This window comes from Gallinula chloropus (genome assembly GCF_964237585.1).
Source record: "Gallinula chloropus genome assembly, chromosome: 11".
NCBI lineage: Eukaryota > Metazoa > Chordata > Aves > Gruiformes > Rallidae > Gallinula > Gallinula chloropus.
The window spans coordinates 16855209-16879513 of NC_140096.1; positions in this window are offsets into that span (position 1 = coordinate 16855209).

Below are 24305 nucleotides of genomic sequence, written 5' to 3' on the forward strand. Positions count from 1 at the left end.
CTTTGCGCTCAGCAAAAGAGAAATACTGTCAGATAGAATATAAATTCAACAAAAATAGGCTCTGCCTATTAGAAGATGGTTTTGAAGTACAGATTTTAGTTGACAAAGAACGTACATAATTGCAAATGATATCCTATGTCCTGGTTTTGGCTGAGATAGAGTTAATTTCCTTCCTAGTAGCCCATATAGTGCTGTGCTTTGGATTTAGTACAAAACTTGTGTTGATAAAACACTAATGCTGTTGCTAACCCTTATTTACAACTAAGTCAAGGGCTTTTTAGCTTCCCAAGTCTTTCCTGTGAGGGAGCATGAGCCCTACACAGGAGGTGTGGAAGAATCTGAGAGGGATCACAGACAGGACAGGTGATCCAAACTGGCCAAAGGGATATTCCATAACATATGGCATCATGATCTACATAAGCTGGGTGGAGTTGGCCAGGGAGGGCTGCAGATCAGGAACTTCTTGCATCAATCAGCGTGTGTTGAGAAATTGTGCTGTGCATCACTTGTTTTGTGTTTCATTATATTGACATTATTATTACTATTGTTATTATGACTCCAACATTCCATAATACAGCACAGAAAGTCCCTGAAGTGCCAGCAGTGAAACAAAAGATACACACGATGAGCAACTGACATTGAGAAATCCAAGGGATAATTTGGGAACAGGTGTCTCCAATTTTATGTGACTACTACACCATGTGGTTTATCCTAACAATTGTCTTCTTGATTTCCTGCTCTCATAATTCCCTCATTTCTTGTGCAAGACCCAGGCTTTTAGGAAGGATTGAATGTGATTAGTCAAGCTGGGCTAAGGAAATTATTCTTCACTTCTAAAAATTACTTTAAAATAGGGGTGAGGGGAGAAAAGAGAAGCTGGTAATATTTGTGCTGACAGAGATCAATGAAGTGTGACTTTTGTGATGTGAAGATGTATTAAAACTGTACAGGAAAATAAAAGCTTGATAAGATGACCTTGATGAACACGTTTAACAGAATGAGAGAGAACTGTAAAGGGCAATCTGACTGATGAATTTCATTTAGGAGAAACAGAAAGAGGGGATGATATTTTTAGGAAAGTCAAAGTTGAAAAAAAGGTGTCAGTACCCAAATCTAAGATCAAAGTCAGAGTATCTGAACAAAGAAAAAAGCAGACAAAAAGTATAAAAGAAACATCAGTGATGTTAGGACACAATGGGGACTTAAAGAGGAAAAAAGGAGGGACAGCGATTTGAAGCTTGTACAGCAGTTAAGATAGTTTTATTGATTGAATTAAAACAATAACACACTGTGATCCATTTTGAAGAACTATCACGGAAAATACTTGACTTGTGGAGAGAAAACTAGAAAACTGAAGGTAATCAGATAGAAACTGGGGAGGGGAGAAACACAGGAGCTAGATAAAATGCTATTTATAATTTCTATAACATACAAATATTACATCCATATTTATCTTTGCCTGTGGCATCAGCATACATTTCTGTCCCAGAGGACTGAGCCTGGGGTGTCAGCTCCTGCAGGAATCATATTGGGATAATTCACGGACTGTTGTCTGGTTCCCAGAAGTAGTGCTTTATATCTGAATCATTTCTAGTAAGAAGTTTACTACACAATGCTCAGAGTATGTCAGGTTCTCTATAGGGAAGAGGAATTTCGTATTCAAGTAACTAAACATGTCAATAGCTCAGAGGGAAAGTAATAAAGTCTTTTATTTAAGGGAGGTAATGAAATAACCTGCTATTGTGATTCTAAGTGTGGAGATGAAAGATGCTGGTAAAAACTTTTAGGGAACTTAAAGGATGAATAAACTCATCATCAAACCTTTCAGTGAACTGCCTCCTGGAACAGAGCATCTATTTGTCAAAATACCTTTGAGACATGCAGTATTTTATCTCTTGCTTTGTAGATAGCTATGGATTTTTTTTTTACTATTGCACTTTAAATATAACCACGTAATATATTTTTTGCTGTCTTTTTGATTTCCTCAACATCAAATGAAACACAATTACTCCTCTTCTGAGATCCTTTGAATAGCTCCTAACAAATTAAATCTTCAGTTATACACAACTCAACAGTATTAGCAAAAACATGGATTTAAACTATATTAATGAAGAAAGTCCAAATGTGCTGATATTGACAGACACCCATACATTTGATCACAAGTTCACATAGCACAAGAAATCTTGGATAACAGCCTAGCAAACAAGTACTTGCATTACTAGAAATTTAAGTGAAAGAGAAATTCAGAAGAAAGAAATTTTTGATTTGGGATACCATGCTGCTTCATCATTAATATTGTAAATCCTGGAGTATCTAAGAGCATGCTGGGCTATAGCAATCTACACTAAAGATTGAAAGAATTTATTCAAATTTCTCTGTTTATCAAGGGATACTGAAATCCAAAGATATTTAGTAAGCTTTCTGAATGTAAACGTGAAATTTTAAGGCCAGAGATGGAACACAAATGTTGTTGTAACCAGAAGAGGCTGCAATGCTGTAACTCATCCTTGTCACCATGTGAAATATTTACATTAACATGAAACAAAGGCAGGATGCAAAGGGAGAGTTCCCATAGTCCCTATCTGAGTCTGCAAACCATAGGACACACAGATGCCACTAAAAGGAGGAAAGGTCATGAAATATTAGGAAAAGAGTGCCTATAACTTTTAGAAACCCGTTGCCAATTGACTGGCCATGCGTTACATATACATTAGCATTTTACAGCAGAAATAGGTCTTCTGAACAGCAGCCTATTGCACTATGAAAAATATCATGCAAACTCTCATTCAAACCTGCGTATGCCCAAAATTTTTCTCTAACTCCTCACTGAGTATTAAATTGCTCAGAAAAGATGCCTAACACCTGAAAAATATCTGAAATTATTTCTGCAACATCACAAAAAACACAACTTACCTCCTGTTCCCCCAGTGTGAGAGATGCAGCTATTTTTACATCATGGCTTGATGCTTATTTGCTTTCATAAAAGACGTAGAATGCTTTGGGCTCTGTCTGAAAAAAAAAAAAAAAGCAAAGACTTGTGCTGTTATCTGACACTGTAAATGGTGAAGGTTCTTCCATTATGACACAATCTTATGTCAAGTTTTAGACTCTCAGCCTTCCTTTTTTTTTTAAGTATACATCAATAGAAAACAATAAGCTACTGGCATAGGATACCTAACATAACAGGTAATTACCAGATAGAAGTGACCTTTTATTAAGCTGCTACGGGGAGAAAAATCTGATTATACAGAAAGGACTACAGCCAGATAGGAAGGAGTGTTGGATATCAAAGGTTCAGTACAATGACCAGGGCAGCCAGGTGATCAGATCCAGTTAGCACAGATTTGGGAAAGGCAGGTCCTGCTCAATAACCTTATCTATGACAAGGTGACCCACTTGCTGCACAAGAGAAAGGCTGTGGATGTTTTCTGTCTGGACTTCAGTAAGGCCTTTGACACCTTTTCCCACCACATTTTCCTAGAGAAACTGGCTTCTCATGGCTTGAATGGGTATACTCCATGATAGATAAGAAACTTTGGGCCATGCCCAAAGAATTGTGGCAAATGGAGTTATATCCAGTTGGCAGCCAGTCACAACTGGTGTCCCCCAGAGCTCAGTGCTGGCGCCAGGTCTGTTTAACATCGTTATCAATAGTCTGTATGAGGGGATCAAGTGCACCCTCTGTTAGCAGACAACATCACAATGAATAGGAGCATTGATCTGCTTGAGGGTAGAAAGGCTTGACAGAGGGACCTGGACAGGCTGGATCAATGGGCCAAGGTCAACTGTGCGAGGTTCAACAACGTTCAGTACTGGGTCCTACACTTGGCTCACAACCACCCAATGTATTGGTACAGGCTTGGGAAAGAGTGGCTAGAAAGCTGTCCAGCAGAAAATGTCTGGGGACATCAACTGACAGGTAGCTGAATATGAGTTATCAGTGTACCCAGAGAGCCAAGAAAGCCAACAGCATCCTAGCTTGTCTGAGAAATAATATAGTTGGCAGGACTAAGAAAGCGATCATTCCCCTATACTTGGCACTAGTGAGGCTGCACATCGATTGTTGTACAGATTTAGTCCCCTCACTGCATGAGAGACATTGAGGTGCTGGACCATGTCTAAAGAAGAGCAGTAAGTGCTGAAAGTCTTCCCAAGAGGGAGATGACGGGTCACCTGTCCTAAAGGAATTACGTTTAGTGTGCAGTGTGTAGAATGCAGCCTGATTGCAAAGCTGTATCTGTATTTCTTTGCTCTAACTAAAAATGTTAATGAGCTCTAAATTAGTGTGTTTCTCTTTAGACTATCTTCCTTAAAGATTTTTTCTCAAAAATCTTAGAGTTTTGTAAAGAATCCTGTTGCATGTGATAATCCTCCACGTAACAAGGTCTGTCTTGTGGATTTCTTTGAGCTTAATAAAGCCTGCTAAGAGTAAAGCATTTTTCCTGTCCCAGGTTGGAACATTATTACTTTTAGACTAGTTTGTCAAATCGTTTTAGATAATACATTCCTTCATTAAATCTATATCCAGTCTCATTTAGGTAGCATTAATTCCCTCAAAGTCAAATCTTGCTTAATTTATGAGATTGGTAGCATTGTTTTCAGAGGTTTAAGCCACAAAAATACCTGCACGTAATGGAACAATTGTACTAATCCCATTCCTATATATCAAAGATTTCTTCCTCCACCTCCTCACCTTTCCCCCTTTTCCACCTTTAGTAAATGAATTCATAGAATCACAGAATCTCCTGAGTTGGAAGGGACACATAAGTACCACCAAGTCCAACTCCTGGCTCCACACAGAGCTAGCCAAGTCAGAGCATGGGACTGAGCACATCGTCCAAACACTTCTTGACTTCAACCCAGCTAAGTGCTGTGACCGCTTCCCTGAGGAGCCCTCTCAGTAAGGAGCTTTTTCCTAATGTCCAACCTAAACCTTCTCTCCATTACTTATGTTGTTCTTCAGATGACCGTATGCTTTTCAAATAAGCGCTTAGTCTCTGACCCCTCCTTAAAGCCAATTTTATCCTTTTTTCTGTTTCAAACTGAACTTTACTTGACCTTTCATCTACAGTGATTGAAGCCTCTATAAACCGAGTATGATGTTTAATTTTGTTTTATTTTAAAGGGTTTATTCCTGCAATGGATACTTAAGTGAAAGTTACGGGCATGACATGTTATCTTCCAGTCCAGTAACTTGCTGTATATGATTCTGAATGCTTGCTTCGATGCAAGAACAAGTAGCAACTGAGACACAATGTTACAGGTACAAATAAATCCCTGATTCCATCCATAATCCTAGTGGACTGGAAGTGAGTACCACATAGTTCTCTACAACTTTATACAATGGTAACAGCTCAGGCTTGCAAAACATTTGCCTAACTACTGAAGGCTGAAAACACCTCTATTACCCTTTCAGAATCTGCAGAGGCAGTGGAACAACAGGAGACAGAACTAACATACCACAGAAAGAAAACAGGAGGGATCACGCATATTGATATTCTGTTATGGGAAGAACATAGAAATTGCCAGTTAGTGCTTCTAGATTATCTTTGAAAGTGATTCACACAAACATCAGACCCCTAATTAATACTGACTTCATAAGAAAAAAACACAATGTTTTGCCATAAGACAACAGAGATTTAAAAATACTAAAATACCAGGTTGGAAGGGACCTCGAGGATCATCCGGTCCAACCTTTCTTGGGAAAAAACACTGTCTAGAAAAGGGCAGCCCAGCACCCCTGTGAGAACTGGAACATGTTGATGGGTGCTCCCCTAAGCCTTCTTTCCTCAAGGCTAAATAAATCCAATTCTCTCAGCCTTTCCTAATACATCAGGCTTCCCAGTCCTTTCATCATCTTTTAGGCCCTCTGGACACTGTCCAGCCTGCCCACTTTTTTTTTTTTTTTTTTTGTAAAGCAGGAATCAAAACTGAACAACTAAGAAGTGCTGAGTAGAGTGGGATAATAATTTCCTTATCTCTGCTGGTGATGCCCTTGTTGATGCAGCCCAGCATCCTGTTTGACCTCGATCTTTTGTGACCAAGATTTTCAATATTATACCCCCCATCTTTATTTACAGTCCATATTATAAACTGCCAGTACAGGTGGGAAAAAAAGCAAAACTGAGAAGGCAAGATATGTACCACAGTGAAAAATAATTCCTTGCTAGCTTGAAAGATTTTGATTAATATTCTGTAACAGTGATGCAAACAAATGGTGATCCAGTTTCTTTCTCAGCTCATCTCCTGAGAGACAACAGCAATCCACAGGATACTTGAATATAAGTTTAGACTTCTACCTTTAGGAATTCCATTCAATTGCTTATAGAGAACAGAGTAAAAATCTTAATAAATTATTCTTATGAGGGAAGAACAAATCTGAAAGAGCTCATAATGTGCTTTTATGTACTATAAAGATACATAAAAACACTCTGTTCATTGTGGCTCATTCTAGCGATGAGTGTACTCATAAGTAAATTCCTGTGCCTCAAGTTAAGCAAATACTTTATTTTTACAGAATTGTAATCCAGTTATCTAGATATAATCCAGTCTAATCTCCCTGGATTAACATATCATCTAGGTACGTTATTTTCCACAAGCAGAGTGGACTATACAATTCTCTTTGATCTATTAAAAAAGTACAATCTTGATAGGGTTTTAAAAGCTTCTTAGTGTAAATACTATCTTTTAGTACTAGATTTAGCAGAACATTAGTTGCTGACTGTGGAATTTTTTGCACAAAAATAATTCTTTGTATTATTTTAGAAAGCAATAAAACCTAAGTGAGATAATTTCTGACTATAAATCCATGAACATACTGAATTAGAGCTTATTCTAAAGAAACAAAAGTGCTACTAATTTAAACAGAGACTGAGTGTTCTCAAAATTTTTCAAGGTGACAAAAAGTATACATCAATTTAAAGTATGACAAACATATGCATAAGACAGTAGTAACATAAGTAATTATACAAAGTTTTAAACAGCCTAATAAAAATATGAAATATTTGTGAAGAACGAATGTGTACACTGAAGCCATTAGAATTTCACTACTTTGGGTCCCTAATAGCAACTGACTGGCACTAAAAGCAAATCTGGAGCTTTTTGGCATATTTTAACAAGCCCTCTGCATAAGATTTCTCATTACACATGGATACAAGTGACTGACAGAGTAAGGTATGGAAATAGGGTATCAGTTATACAATTAAAACGTTCTGTTAAGGAAACATTACAAAGCGTAATATTCTCCAAAGTCTCTTTCAACAGAACTCCTTTGACAAGACAGGTAATTATTGGTGGTATTGTCAGAGAGCCCATTCTGCAATATTTTTTTTACTAATCTGTTATTTTGTGAAGTTACTCCTTGAAAAGACGGTGCAAGGACTTAAGATGATGGTAGAGTGATACAGGAAATTAACCTTTTTGCTTTTTATAAGCCTTAAAAAGCTTGCTTTTGTGCATCAGCTAATTGAAGGTATGAATTTTTGTGGAATTGACATACCAATATTTCTATCCTCTAGTAATTATGTCTGCTTGGATATGGAAGATATGTGACGGCTTCCAGGAAAGACAAAGGAAAGAAAGAAGGGGAGGAGAAGAGAGAAGGGAGGGCATGAAAAAGGGAAGAAAAGGGAAAAGCAAAAAAAAGGAAGAGGGTAAAGAAAAAAAGAACATTATTTGCCTGATAGCTGCCAAGGTAGTATGAACATTAAATTACAATTAGCTCATTCAAACCTTATGCCTAGTTTAGAGACACTTTTAAAATAATCAGTAAAGCTCACTTACAGCTTTCAGGAGTGATAATTAACAATATTCTAGTTTGATAATGCTGATGAAATTGGCTCTGTCATCCTGAGCTCCTTTGTTGCACAGTTCAGGAAGGATTCTGCACTCAGCAGCTACCACCGTCCGATTGCAAGACAATCACCTGCTTGGGTAAGTGTAACTTCTTGCCACAGTACTGTCTGGGTAACTATACTACCAGGGCAAATCTGAGGGCTTTCTTCTACATGAAGTGTACTAAAACCCCCCAGTGGTCCCTTACAGTGCTAATTTGCACAGAGTTGATAGTTTGGTGTCAGCCAGATATATAATTTGGTACAATGGGAAATCCAGTACCACATCTTTGCCATTATAAGATTCAAGAAATGTAAAATTAAGAAGAGTTAGAATTCATTCACCATTGGATAGATACGATTCAGTGAAAAGTACAGCTGATGAGAGGCACTACAGAAGGCAGTGGCATATTTTTACAGACTCTTGTTAGCTTTGGGTCAGGTCCAGAAAGGAGAAGGTTAGAGAGAGGAGAGAAGGTCATTAACCTTATGCTAGCCCCTTTTCAATAGTATGTAAAAAGGAGTGGATTGAATCTATACACAGCCCATCTTGGATTCTGTATGTTCTTCATCTCAGCTTCAATCAGCTCATGATTGATTTCAGATTTTATTTATATGAGGCATGACAAAAGGTGTTCATTATGAACAACAGTTTAACTTATGAATTTCAAGAGGTTCCTGGAACACGCTGATGACAGCTTCCTTTTCCAAATCATATAGGAAACAACAAGGAGAGGTGCCATGTTGGACCTTGTTCTCAACAACAAAGAAGGGCTGGTTGGGAATGTGAAGCTCAAAGGCAGCCAAGGCTGCAGCGACCATGAAATGGGGGAGTTCAAGATCCTCCGGGGAGCAAGGAAAGCACATAGCAAGCTCACTACTCTGGACTTCAGGAAAGTAGATATTGCCCTCTTCAGGGGTGTGTTTGGTGGAGTGCCATAGGAGAAGGTCTTTGAAGGGAAGAGGAACCCAAGGAAGCCGGTTAGTGCTCAAGGATCACCTATTCCTAGCTCAGGAGCACCCCAACAAAGAGGAAGTGAGGCTGAAACTACAGGAGACCTGCAAGAATGAAAAAGGAGCTCCTGGACAAACTCAAACACAAAAAGGAAACCTACAAGTGTTGGAAACAAGGACAAATAGCCTGTGAGGAAGGAGGAATACAGAAAAATTGTACAAGAAGGGACCGGGGATCAGCTTAGGAAAGCTAAAGCCCTAATAGAATTAAACCTGTCCAGGGAAATCAAGAGCAAAAGCTTCTATAGGGAAGACATTGGTAAAAGAAAGCCTAGTGAAAAAGTAGGCTCATTCGGGAAGGAAACTGGTTACCTGGGGTATGGAGATGGCTGTGCTGCTCAACTTTTTTTTCCTCAATCTTCCCCAGCTAGTGCTTTAGCCACACTGCCCAAGTAACAGAATGCAATGTCAGGGATTGAGAGAATGAAGAACCACCCACTGTAGAAGGTGAGTTTCAAGATCATCTGAAGATGCACAAGTCCATGGGACCTGATGAGATGAATCTATAGGTCCTGAGGCAAATGGTGGCTGAAGTTGCTAAGACTCTCCGTCATATTTGAGCAGCAGTGGCAGTCTGGTGAAGTTCTTGCTGACTGGTAAAGGGGAAACACAACCCCTATGTAAAAGGGGAAGACCCTTTCACAACTTTTACAAAAGGGCCACTACAGGCCTCTCAGTCTCACCTCTGTGCCCAGCAAGATCATGGACAAGATCTGCCTGGAAAACATGGACCTTCATGGGCTTGGGCAGGTGGGCCTCTCAATGGGCCACTAGTGTTGTTGTTTAGCCCCACTGGTAACTGAGCACCATGCTCACAACTCATTCATCCCTTCCCCTACAAGGGAAGGAGAAGGACAATGGAAAAATATCCCCCTGAGTTGAGACGATGACAGTTTAACAGCTTAACAAAGGAAGAGAATAACACCACCACAAGTGATGCACAAATGCAATTGCTCACCACATTCTGGCATAACAGCTGCTCCTTCCAAAGTTAAAGGCTTGTTTAGTATTAAAAGTAATTATTAGAAAGAAAAAAAACCCACCCAAACTATTACCACAACACTTTTGAAAATCAATTAACATATCTGTTTTTTGTCATGTAAAAGAAAAACACCTACTTCATTTTCAACCTGTCTTTATGTAGACCTTCTGTATAGGACACAGGGTGTTGGGGGTTTATTTCAAGTGGTTGGGAGCAGTTTAACCTAATATATACATTTGGAACGTACATAAGAAACTGAAGATACTTTTGTTCTCAGTACTATAGATAGGAATGAAGTGAAGCTAAGGACCAGATAAGTCACTGTTAAAGAGAAACAAAGACACAAGTTATATAAATAAATGCATCTCACTGAGGTGGAATACAACTGACAGAATAACAGCAGAACTGCCCCACCAATCTCCCACCCAGCTAAAAGTGAGCAAAGGACACTTTTTAATCAAAATTTCTGAAGTTAAATGAACTAAGAAGTTATGCCTGTAAAGAAGGAAAATACTTCCCCAACTTGCTCCTCTCCAAAGGGAGCTCTGGCAGTCTGAGGGAGTGCAAAAGCTTATCTTGACCTAATTTTCTCTGCATGTATCCATTTGTGACAACATCCTTCTCTTACTCAAATACTGAAAGACACACAAGTCAGCATTTATAACTGTCAACGTGATAGATAAAAGCAAATTTCCTAGTCATTTAGGAATGATCAGAGCCACTGGACAGTAAGAACAACCTCCCACATTGTGAGAGCTCAGGAAAAACCTATTAATATGTAGAGGGAAGGGAACTGTCACATTGCTATTTGTTTTTTCCATTTTGCTGCAGTGTTATTTTAGTGCATCGTAGGGAAAAAAAATAGTCTTTCAAAAACACCACAGATAAGAAAACATATCTCAGTAGTTGAGAAAAGAGGAGAGATAGCAATTCCAACCTAAGAAGAAATCACAGAAAATAATCCTCAACTTTCCAAAAGGAAGCGTCAGTGCTTTATTGCTACTGGCAGGCTCATGCGGAGCTGTGTATCTTGTACGATTCATAACCTAATTGTGTCCAAATATATACAGGTGTGTTTTTTGGCTGGTGTTTGGACTATATAAACAATCTGGAGAGAGACCAAGGGTGATATTTAGCATTGCTTCCCTTGCTCAGGTAAGCAGTGCTGCCAGTCACCTGAAACCTCCCAGCTGGCAGCACAGCAAGGGGCCTGTTTCAAGCTCCACCTTGTTACTATGTCTATAGCTACAGTCAGTCCCACCATTCCTGCGCTGAATTTCTGGTACCATGCCAACACACTGTAAAAAAAAGGGAGTTTTCTAATAAATCAGTTCTTTATTAAGTACAGTTTTTACTTCTCTTTGTCATACTGCTGCAGATTTTCCAGAGTGACTACACGCACAAGACCTGTTGGGTCACTTTGTACCTGGATGGGTCACACTGTCCCCTTTCTAGCATTAATTCTCTTAATTCACTTGTATTATGTTATTACTAGGAGACCAATTTTATTCTTCCCAAAATCGTCAATCTCCTGCCCCTTTGCTACCATTTCCCACTTCTATGAAATACAGATAGACTAGTGCTGTGATTTTGTCTCTTTAAATCTCAGAAACTGTATGGCTGAAACGATACTTCTCTTCCTCAGTTTTCTTTTGCTATGTGATTTTCCAGCCATATATTTGCATCCCTTGTTTCTACACCCTTTCAAGTCCTCTTTTCCCACCAGCTTCACTAGCTTCCTGTTTGCCTCCCCCCAATCACCTTTCAGGTACAATAAAAGATGCAGCAGGACTGGCAGGTTTTATGCCTCAAATTGTTTTTCAATTCAAATATTCCACCTAAACCCTGTACATACCAGAATGCCATGTATATTAAAAACATCATATCCAATTAGAGTAACAGCTTCTTTACAGATAAAACCTATAAGGATCCATAGGAGGACAGTGGAAAAATTAATCTTGAGTTGAAGTTGTAAAGGATGGTTTTCTTACTCATAAGTACTACGTCCCCAGCAGATAAAAACCCCCAGGATTTTCAGCTCAATTTGTCTGAGGTTGGGTTTGGTTTTTTGAGATTTCCAAGGGTTGTTTTCTTTGTTTAGAGGCAATAAATCAATACAGTTGGCAAAATCAGTCAGTCATTTGCTAGCGTTTGTTTTAACATCCTCGGCTCTCATGGCCATGCAATTTATGACAAAATAGGGAAGGAAAATCCTGGATAGAATAAAAGTAATTGGAAGGGAGAAGGGGCACTAATATAAACTTGACAAGTTGACTAAAGAACTTTCTCCACGTGGACAAATTTATGCAAAAATGTTCTCCCTAGAATAATACAAAAAGTGCCTGATTTAATATGTTACATTTTTAAAAGGACTGTAATGTAAAGTGTCAATTATCATAATAGCAGAGCTTAAGTTTTCCTAGTCTTAGCTTTTCCAAGAATTTCATAAACTGCCTACTAATAAGTTGAAAATGTGTCTTAAAAACTTCCCAGTTTGAAAAAAGCTAATACCTTTTTCACATTCATTCGAGTACGTTGTATTAACTTCCTTTATATTTAGTTTTCTTTTTAAATGTATATAATTTATTTTAAAAATTGTCTGATCCAATGTATTCTACTCATTAGAAACAGAAAGGGCTCTAAAATTATGAAAAATAAAGAAATTATTTTGATACTATAGGGCTATGTCATGAAAAGAAAAGGTTTTGTCCAATAACTCCTCATCACCCCTAAAAGAAAAGGTGTTACTTGTTTAAGGTTTTAGGTTTTTTATTTATTTACTTTTGTTAAAAGGGTTTATGATAGGTGCCTTTGAAAGTTGCCTGTAATCTTTGAAGAAAACACAAAAAAATCAAATGCATGAGCTGGCAAGCAGAATGTGTTCATGATGCCCAAGGACAAACAAAAGACTGTATCATTTATCGCTTTCATTAGAAGGGTTATGTAATCATCTTGAAGTCTATTTCTATTGTAGAATGACTAAGAAGTGCTGTGATGTTAAGACACAACGCCCAAATTTCTGGAAGGTAAATATTCTTTGATCCAAAATAAAGAACAAACACCCGTCTGCCCCTCTAAAAGATAACTGCAGTCATACAATTAATAGTACCAAATTCCACTAGTATATATTAAAAAATAATCCCAATAACCCACACAACAAAGAAACTGAAAGGGCAGGAAGGTGATTTCTTGGGAATGAGATGCTGATCAGAAAAATAAAGGCCCAGTCAGGAGACTGAAGTCACTGAGTAGAACTGGCCAACGCTTCAAAATGCACAAAGCTGGGTAAAACTACTTGCACATGGTAGCAGTAGGAGTGTGTACACATACACACACTTACAAGCATATCTGCATTCTCATTCTATGCGGAAACGGAACAGTTTCAGAGATGCTTCTCAATTCTACATCATTTCACAGAGTAAAACAGTGTAGATGCTTTTTTTTTTTTAATAAAGCTTGCATTGCCCTCAAGAGTAAATCTATAGTCAACTTTTGTAATTTTTACAAGGGTCTTTTATGAGGAAAAATACAATTGTGTTTATACTGGAATTTCTTACAACAAATTAAAAGGAGCAACTGTGCATATTACTTGTATTCAAGCTAATCCAGTTACATCAACTAGTTAGCATATGCCAGGAATACACCCTCTGAAATACTGAAGCAAGGTTTTAAGCAAGCATATTTCACAAGGATCTGGATTTATGATGTGTCCACTGAGCTGAATTAATTTATTGGCAAGTGTAAAATAACAAACTCACTGTAAAATAATTAATGCTGTAACTATTCTAAATATGGACACTATTTCAGATTTACCATTAGAGCAATTCTATAATAATAAAATATACACTAACTTCCTTGCATTAATTATCATGTTAACTTCCAATTAAAATCAAAATATACCTCACAAAACACAATGTATTTATAATAAAATGAACCAGTAAAAAAAACTAGGGGAAAATAAAAAGAACCACTATGTTGTCTACGAAAACTCATACCAACAACTTACTCCTTAAAGTCTTGCATTTGTTTTGTTTAGGAATCATTTTAGATGAAGTTACTACTTTTAGAATAAGATACAACCAACAATATTAACTTTAAGGTTAGGAAGATTCTTTCCAAGTGCTTCATAATAATGCACTGGTTTCAAAGGGCCCATCATAGAGCTTAAGTTACCTCAGTTCATAAACCTTTTGCTGATTCAGAATTCTTAATTATTTCCACAGAATAGTCCTACATATCAGTTCATATTTATGAGTCTGCCATCTTGAAGGTTCTTGCATGTTCTAGGCTAGCAAGACACATCTCAAATAAGAATTAAATTTAAAAAATATTTTTACATTGCATTTGAAAGGGTTTAATTCATGTCAACATCATCCAAAATATAAATTGTGACCTTGAACACTAATTCTTCTTTAGGCCCATAAAAAGAGACAATTTCTGAGGTAATTTGCCACAGAGAATACATTACTATTAAATAAGATGTTATTGTTAAAATTTTTGTAATTTTATGTGGTCTTGACGTAAAACAGAAAAACAGGGAGCATTGGGATTTGTTTTGGCTAAAAAAAGAAAATTTTCTCAGCTCCTGGCTCCAGGATCCATTCCTCAATGCTGTGGGCATTTTATGACAAAACGAAGATGCTAGACATCCCAGCTTGCCAGAGTGGCTGAGTACTCACAAGGGTAACCAGTCTAACCACATACTTGAGCTCTAGGACTAAGTTGTACAGGATGAGCCAATGTTATAGTCTCTTTACAGACGAGCACGCAACATGCTGTCTTTCTTTCACTTAATTTGCCTGTAGTTATTTAAAAGGTTCTTTAACATTATCAGGTCCGATGCAGAGTTGTACATAAGTGTTGCCTGCGAACATGGCAGCAAGGGCTCATCTGTGTCCTGGTTTCATCTAGAATGTGGTTAATTTTCACGAGAAGCTGGGATGGGACACATCCAGAATAGGTGACCCAGCTGCCTTAGAGACAGAGGAAATTGAACCTTTGTCCACTTTGCCCAGTCTCTCAGAGGACACTTCTGTTATGTAGTTGCTAAAGGCTGAAGAACAACAGGTGCCAGTTACACCAGCAGCATCATTGTTCCAACAAAGACTCCCCAGTTCCCATCCATAAGTTTATTCATGAACTGGAGAGTCAGGGAGTCAGCAGCAGAACCCGCTCACCCTTTAATCATCCCACATGGCCAGTGCAGAAGCCCAAAGCAGAGTGAAGGCTGCAATTTGGGAACCTAATCTAATTATTGTTAAATCTCAGTATTGTTAAATCTCAGTATACAAGTTCATTAACACAAAGCAACCAGACTAAGAAAATCATGTAGCAGTTTTGCTTACATGTGGCACATTAGGAAATGCCTGCAATAAGATACTTTTTCACTATTTTACTTGGTTATTATTTGCACTTATAGGTACATAACTATATACATATTCTAGAAAAAATTTAGACATTCTTACTAAAGCAAACGAGTAATGTAGCATTATCATCAGAAGGAATATATTTGTACTTTCCATCTGCCTTCACAAGGGCAAGCTAAAGCTTTAATGCAAACTCATTCTGTGTCGGTTCTTGAAGGAGTTTACGGTCTTGACAGTGTTATAATAAAGATTATATGTTTACATTCACATTGGCCTTACACACTCCCAGTGGATATCAGAGTCCACATTTTTGCTTTACATGGATTTTCTTAAATGAAATAAGAAATTTACAAAATAGCCATCAATTATGAAGAGGATCACCAATCACTTTATTTTTAAAATTAATCAATCATATTATCCATTTTTATTCTGCATTTCAAGTGACAGTAAATCCAAACCTGTGTACAATCCTTTTAACCCAAGAGCAGCTGTAGGTGTGCTATTGGTCATTATGCAGCTTCTTTTTTCCATTACATATTATGATGCACAAGTGGGTTTATTATTATTATTTCTATTTCTATTAACCATGGACCTCTAAGCCACACCAGATTTCCATATCACCATTTTGGAGATGCATTTTTCAGAGCAAGATGCACTGTGCATTTGCTCTTAAGAAAGACTTAAAGCACTATAAATAATAAAAATAAAGAAAAAAGCCTATGAAAATCATGATGTGCCTCAACATAAAAGGTTTAAATTTGGCCAATGAGTTACGCAGAATGAATAATTCAAGGATGTCTATTCATATTCACAGTACTGTATAAAATTTAATTTAAGATTTTAAGTATTTGCCTCTTGTGTGATTTTTATGCCTCTAATTTAATACCATTTCCTTTCTCAGAGAAATTACTGCAGCACATTTTGACATCTGTTCTTCAAAGAATTACAGGGAGGGTTCTTAACAAAATATACTTTATAGTGTTTTATGTAAACCTGCCCATTTCTATCAGACTCTACAATAATTAATTTAAGTTATGAGGGATTGCTTTTCATTTCATTCATATTCATTAGCAGTGGGCAGATAACAGAAGAATGTGGGTTACTGAAGGGAGCTCCAGAATTGAAAATTTACATCTACTATGAAGTGCTGCAGGGAAAAAAAAAAGTAGAAACACTCTGTATACCAAGTAACTCTTAGGAAAGAAAACAACTTCTAGGTATCTCGGAGATGTCAGTCTATTTTAGAAAACATCAGAGTTCAAGCTTCATTACTAAACACAGGAACAAAATAAAAAGCACATCAATAGTGTTAGCAATTATGAATTCTAATCACAAATACTGGTCACCACTACTTCGTGAAGAACTTCACAAGCAAGATAATCAATTTGTCTCTATTTGGCCAAAATATAAACTAAGGTAAAAAGCTAATACAGAAATTCAAGCCAACTTCCTCCTGATATCCACTAATGAACTGTAAAACAAGAGCAGTGGAAGTGAGAAGTGTGCGTATACCTCAATAACACTAGCACTTTAAAAGTTAAAAATCAAAACTTTGAAAGCAAATATGAAACATTGTCCAAAAGAAAAGCAATACACCCACAAATTGCTTAATAAAGAAGGTGTCTGACAATCAAAGAAAAATATTACGTTGTTCACTACACATATGATGGAGCAGATGTGAAAAGCGGCAATTTGAAATGTTAATGTATTACAAAAAATTTTTAGAAGCAATGTAATTGCAGTTCACATCAATGCATCTGAGAAAATTGTCTTCTGCAAGAAACAGCTCTAATTATCTGATATTTATGCAGTCAAAAATATTCATTGGCATTGCTTATTCTATTTATAAAATGCAGTAATCGTTATTTGTATTTATACAATTACAAATCCTGCCAACAGTTTTGAAAGTGAACTCCAAAAAGAATTCTACCTGCAGTGGAAGACTCTGGTTTGCTATTAATCGTTTTAATTACATTTATTTCATTGGACAAGAGTTGTAACCGAAGGTTATATGTCCAGGAGAATAAAAATGTTTATGAAGTTACTTCAGTTCTTCTGTGAGGAAAACAGACGTATGTCCAAAAGACAACTATATTTTTAAGCATGCCATTGTACTTCTGCAAAAAGACCTTCTTGCAATGACCAAGGGGAAAAAAAAAACCTCTCAGCACAGTGAGAAAATTATTCTGTACCACTAAACTTTTCTGTCAAGTCTAAAACAGTCATGATCTTAGAGAACGTTTTTATTCTATATGAAGTCTGGTATCACCACCACATTCTGAACATCATTTCCTGTTAAACTCAATACACAGATTCAGTGAGCTCTTCACTAAATTCCTGATACAGTCTCATTAATATCATTACCAGATACCAAAGCTACTCTTATTCTAGGGAACTCAATCCCATTCCCACACAAGAATGGGAGCATCTTCTGTAGACAATAAAATAATTTATGTCATAGTAATAATAATTAGCAGTATTGTAGAAGATACTTCAAATCTCTTGAAAGCATTAGAAATGTAAAGTAACCAGATTATACACTAAGCAATCTCTGAACAGGGATATTTTTGCTTAAGGAAAAATGGGTAATGAACTGGAAATTACAGAGATTGTAATAATTGACTTTTTAACATACAAGAAAACAGAAAGGCACGAAGATCTACAAAACCAGATGTCAGCGATATTTTAAAGCAGCTCTGTTTATATATGAAATATTTGGGAGGACTATTCAAAATATGCTTCAGTAGGTATACAGTCCATAGTTACCAAACTCACAGTAACACAAACACACGATAAGATACCGAAGGGCCACATTCTGCATTCAAGGCCAAGTCCTGCAAAATGCTGAGAACCACAGAAAATTCTCCCAACTCCAGAAGGAATGGATGGGGAAGTACCTAGTGTATCAATTTTATGTATTTTTGTGTTTAAAGAAATGCCCTGTCCAGCAAGACTCAAGTTACCAGATGCAGAGTAGTAGTATATATAATACTAAAACTTTGCATCTATCACTTAGCTGAGCCAGGTTTAACCTGTCTGAAGAACCACACATCAGGCCAGCACCTTGCAATCAACAGTTATGACTTCCAATAGATCATGAATTTCTGTCTTCGTTTTTTGCCTTAGTTTATATTTTGGCCCAATGGAGACAAATTAATTATCTTGCTTGTGAAGTTCTTTATGTAATAGCGGTGGCCAGTATTTGTGATTAGAATTCATAATTGCTAACAGTCTCTCTTTGGATTTGAGCTAAATCATTGAGGTGAAAAACTCAATCATACTGATCTTTTTCCAGAGGAGCAAAAGCAGGAAAACACTACATTTTGCTTCTTTGTCTGTTCTATTCATAGTACAGTCTCACCCATAGCGTTAAACAGCAATTATATATTTTGGTTAAGGCTTGCACACTAGTAAGTTATTTTATCAACGTGTCCCTGAAAAAAAAGAATCAAAGAAAGCTAAATCACCTAAGAAACCATAAGATAGTATTTTCTTCTTCCTCACATCATAAATTTTATAACCTTCAGTTACATTATTCTTCAGCATCGCAAGTTCTTATCAAATAGGTATTGATGGAAACAAAAAGGGGATTTGGCCAGTGGCTAGGGAATACTCTTGTGCAATGTGGCAGATCATGCTTCAAATATCCACTTTATCACAAATCCTTTCAAAACAAGCATCCAGTTTATAGATATTTCTACCTGTCTCAGTCCATACTCCACATGCAAAGCACTTCTGAGAGGAGGACAAGGCATGCAGGTAAGGTAAGGAGGCTGAAGATGTGTCTTCGACATCCTGGGCAATACCTCAGACATTAGGTTGTGGAAGACGGGAAACAGGCAGTACAGAGTTTATATAGCCTTATTATGCAACAGTGTCTCTGGGGCTCTACTCCTTTGTATATCTTGCCATAAAATAGGAAAGAAACCATCTTGTGAACAAGCACTACACTTAAATGGAAGAAATTCCACCAGATCCACATGGAGATGAGGAACTCTGTCATAAATATATGTAGCAATACCAGACTGTTCTTGGGAACAGGCAAAATGGCCTGAGTTTTACTTCAATTTTGTTAATCAAAATGACCAAAACGTATTTTAATTGAATAGAAGCTAACTACACAAAAGCACTGGGGTCATACATATTTTTTAATTATAGATTTTTTTTTGGTGCTATGCAAGCTATTTTGAAGAGGAGGCTTCCTGCACCTATGCATGTCCTTCTGTGAAAATAAATATTGACCTCAGATTTACTTTTTTTTAATCTCCCTTCACGCTTTGCAAGGAGGCTTTACTCATATTAAAGAAAGATATTTTTTAAAATCCATCTAAGAGGCCTCATTTTCCCTTTATTTACTCCATATGTACTTTCATCACATGGGTATTTAGGGGGTTCGATTTTTTAAGGTTTCCCTTCCTCCTGATGTGTTCTTTTTTGTGTTATAGTTTTCCTCCTTCACACTCCAAAAGATTGCTCTGGAGAAGTGGTATCAGGAAACTACCTGACACAGAAGATTAATGTAGAAGTCTGTTTGAACTGTTATTGCATAGCAAACAGACTTCCCTTGCCCTCCTTTCATTGCTAATTCCAAGGCACAAAACTCTTTTACTCACGGGTAATTTTAATCTTCATATAAACGTCTCCTTTTGCTTTCCTTCAAGAGATCTGCCTCAGTAGGTTTTGCATGGATTCATATGGTAGCTATGAATGCTTTCTCTTTTTAATCTATCTTTTCACCATTCATTCACTTCTAATATATTTTCCTCCAGCCACTTATTTTAATTCCACTTAATATTCCTTTTTCTGACCTAATTTTCATGTAACAAAGGGTTTCCAGTTAGACAAGAGAGAAATAATAATTACAAAATCCTGGAATGGAAGTCACTTAGACATGGCTACCATTTTGACACAGTATTTTTTGTAGTAACAGAGAAATAAAACCCTGACCACAGTGGTATAGAAAACTGTTGATTTAAGTTCATTATTAAAATCATGTCAATATCAGAACGTCAGCCTGACAATAAGAACACCTACATTGCTTCACTTCAAAGTGATAGGTCTTAAAACTTACCTTTTAATCAATCATTTCACCCTTAGCCCTCTTGCACATCTCACAAATATAGTCTCTCAGTTGCCATTTCTTCTTACTTAAACATATTTATTATTGCCATTGTTTCATTTCTATTGGTTAGTGCTTGACATCAGAGAACTCCAGACAACATTCATGTTGTTCTGGTGAATGCAGTGGTCCAATAGATTTATCCTAGTTATTATATTCTGACCTAGATACAATTTCTATCCTTAAAGAGATAGTTAAATCCCCTGTATTTCGCTCATACCTTTTAATTTCTCAGGGTCATATTAAAACATGTATCATTCATACAAAAAAAGCAAACATACTTAAATTAATTGTGAGAGATGTTACCTTCAACCAAAGATGTTTCCAATGAGTATCACACTTAACAGACTGCAAAAATATCCTTTGATACAGTTAGTAATGCTATTCTCTCTCCACATCAAATGGAAACCTGCAATGCTTTGTATGTCCCAAGATAACCTGTTATAATTTTTTTTTTCCCCAACCAAATAAGTTTGGAATCAGAGCTGTCTCAGGTGAGATATTAGGCCCTGCATTACCAGAATATCTATCTGCTACTCTTTGACACTGTTCTGAGCTTTGAAAGCTGTCCATAGCCTAAACGTCCCAATGTGAATATCTGGCCTAGTTACAAACACCACTCATTAATTTCTTTGTATGATCACCCCTTAATCACTTATCTAATTAATTTATTTTATGGCCCAAGTTTATGAGTCTCAGATCTTTTAAAATCGAAGTTAAGATTGTCTAAATGCTAATTTCTAAGTTTCGCAAAAACATGTCACTTATCCATCATATACATAGCTTTTCCCTATTTTTATATTTAAGTTACATTCCCCAGTATTCCAGGGATTTTTCTGTCACTGTCTTATTTGCATATGTATTTAAGTTAACCACAGAATCATTAATCTTATTGTCCTTATATACCTGTAGTTTATATTTTGGCCCTCTAATTTTTCAGTGAAGAAAAACCTCTTAAGTTTTTGCTTTAGAAAGACATATCCACTTATAAATTACTAAAAATATAACAGTTTTTCTCAGTCTTGGTGTTTTCCCTTTAGAAAAGGGCAAATTCTTACACTCCTAGGAAATCAATGCAGCTGACAATTATAAATATTCTTGCTGACTCAGTTTAGTTTCTTTAAAAACTACCATTGCATGAGTTTACTAAGATCTATGACTCCAAAAATCTGAAATGTAGCAAGAAATAATTTAAACATTGATAAAAAAAAATCTATGAATGCCAGAAAGATAGGGACTGCAAAGCAGTAAAATCCTTCTAACAAAGAATCACAAGTATCAGGACAAATACATTCCACAAAAGAGACTCATGAGTGCTGAAATGTGTCAATACAAAACCATAAGAAAGGTAAAAGCTTATCAGTCAAGGCATCAGGATCCAACTAGAAATCTTTGTAAAATCAGGCTTACTGAAATTTTCTTGAAAAGATCTGCATTCTATCTGTTTAGGATTAGTGAATCTTGATCTACACCAGGAAGCATAATTTTTATCAGATCACACTTTCAGACACTAACTGGTATTAATGCAGCGTGGGCATTTTAGGCTGATTTTTGAACAGAATTATGTATATATTTCTCCCAAGTAATTTTTTATCTCGCTTAAGCAGTAGGAAAGGAAAGTAACACCACAGAATTCTTCTTAAATGGGATTTCTCTGCTTGGTTCTTGGGAGGGAATTAAGTAGGGGAAAGAGAAAAGAAAGCTGATACATGCAGAATCAAACTATGGTAAAAATGCACACAATCCCAGCAAAAGAGCAATATTTGAACATGTGACAAAAGTCTACACAAGAAGGCTTGGAAAACTGAGAGGCTTACAAAATAAATTTGAAAGAGCAGGTCTTTTTCCTGTGGTTTAATTTTCTCTTCCCTCCAGTGACATCCTCCAGCATAGTGGCAGAGGAATTAAGATATCCTGTTAAAGATTTGGACAAATGATTTTCAGTCCTGCTCTTTCCTCATGCAGAAGCCTACTCAGTATGTCTAGTTGAAAGTGTCCGTTTGCATTAGGGGACCAAAGTAAACCTAGTTACAGTTGTAGACATAATATTGTTTAGCAATACTAAGAAATGTGGCCTACGTAAGCTAACCTGATGAAGTGACTTTAATCTTCACGATCCACCAATTTTCTCTCAGAAGAAGATTTCATGAGAAATTTGAATGTTAGTCTTCATTACAATCCTGTCTATCACATGACCACGATTGGTAGGAGGCTGGCAGAATACATAGAAGGACTGTATCAGGACCAGTACCATTTCATGACATAGTGGAACTGAGTGCTCCCTCAAGAAATTGACAGATGATACCAAACAGTGGTGCGGTTGACACACCTGAGAGATGGGAACCATGCTGCAGCCTTCTGATACTTAAAGAAGGCTTATAAGGAATAAGAGGACAGACTTTTTAACAGGGCCTTTAGTCATAGAACAAAGGGAATACGTTTAAGCTATAAGGAAGTAGATTCACTCTAGATATAAGGAAGAAATTTTTTTTAAAAGGGTGATGAAATACTGGAAAAGATTCTGGGTTTTTTAGATATTGTTTCATTTACATTGTGGAGGCTTTAAAACTGTCTCAACATCTTAGATCTTGAAGATGAGGTAACAATATCACTTAAACTTTCCTTCTCAGAGAAATTACATCTTTCTGCTTATGATCTGACCTAGCACATATTGCTTCACAACTACATTACGATTTTTTTTTTGATTTCTAGTTTTAAAATCTTGGGAGAGTTTCAGTTGTGTGCACGAAATCCAAGACTCAAGAGTATTAGATTGCCCGGAAAGTTACCTAAGTTAAGAATTTCCGCACGTTCAGATTTATTCCATTAAGTTTTCTGCGTGTAACACCCAGATTTCAAGCCACCTAAATGTTCCCTGCACTCCCTTTGATTCTAACTTAGCTACACCTATTTCCAAAAAAACTGTTCACTCTTCATGTTTGAACAAGACATTGTACAACACCATCTTTACTATGAAGATAGTATTTCTATGCCGAAGTCAGACACTAGTTAAAATAACCTTGTAATTCACATCTGAGGATACCCTCTCCATTAAAACTGGATCCTTCAAGTGAAGAAAAAGAACACAAGTGTGATCCAGACAAAGCCACTTAAAAATTAAAACGTTGACAGAGACCTTTTTTCTAAAACATTTTCCCCCAACTCTAATATTTACTCATAATGAGGGTTCTTCGCCATACTTCCTTTTCCCAGTACCTGAACAACAAATACGGAGAATCCCAAGTTAGTGCAGAGAAAAATACAGTTATGTCACTAACACAGTAGCATCAAACTTCCTTTTGGCATATTCCCTTCTTGCCTGCTACTCCAGGGAACAGGCCTTTATTTTGATTCCTGTAACTACAACACCTGTGGTTTTTCCCTGTTAGTCATGTTGGCAAAGAACAGCTGGGCATATTTTGTGATTTTGTTGGTAAAATTCAGCAGCAGCTTTGCAGTACTCACATAATATCTGAAGAAACACCACATGTGTGATGTTTATCATCTTTTTCAGAATACCACCTCCGGCTGCTCAATAAATGAATAAATGAAATGAATAATTTCAGCCTGCAACACTCCCATCTATTCACGACCGATAAATATCTGTACAGTATGTCTGCTTCCCTCCTGCTACCCCCAAGTCATTCATTACTTAAACATTCCCATCTGGCCACTACATCTCTTTGCTCATTGAATCATCTGGCACATGCTTCTTTTCCCTCCTTTGTCTGATAAGATATATTGTGATTATCTTCACTGTGTTCCTCCAATTTGTGGAGACAAATTAGAATGAGGAAAAAAAAAAAAAGGAGACTTAAAACTTTGCAAATCATAACTTCTCCTAGTCATGAGATTCCAAACATCAATATACATTACAAAGTTATCTTTCAAGCTGTTCTCAAACATCACCAATGTAACAAATGCTACCACTATGGTCAGATTTTAGCTAACAATTACCTCTCACACATTTTGCAAACCAATGTCAGTAAATT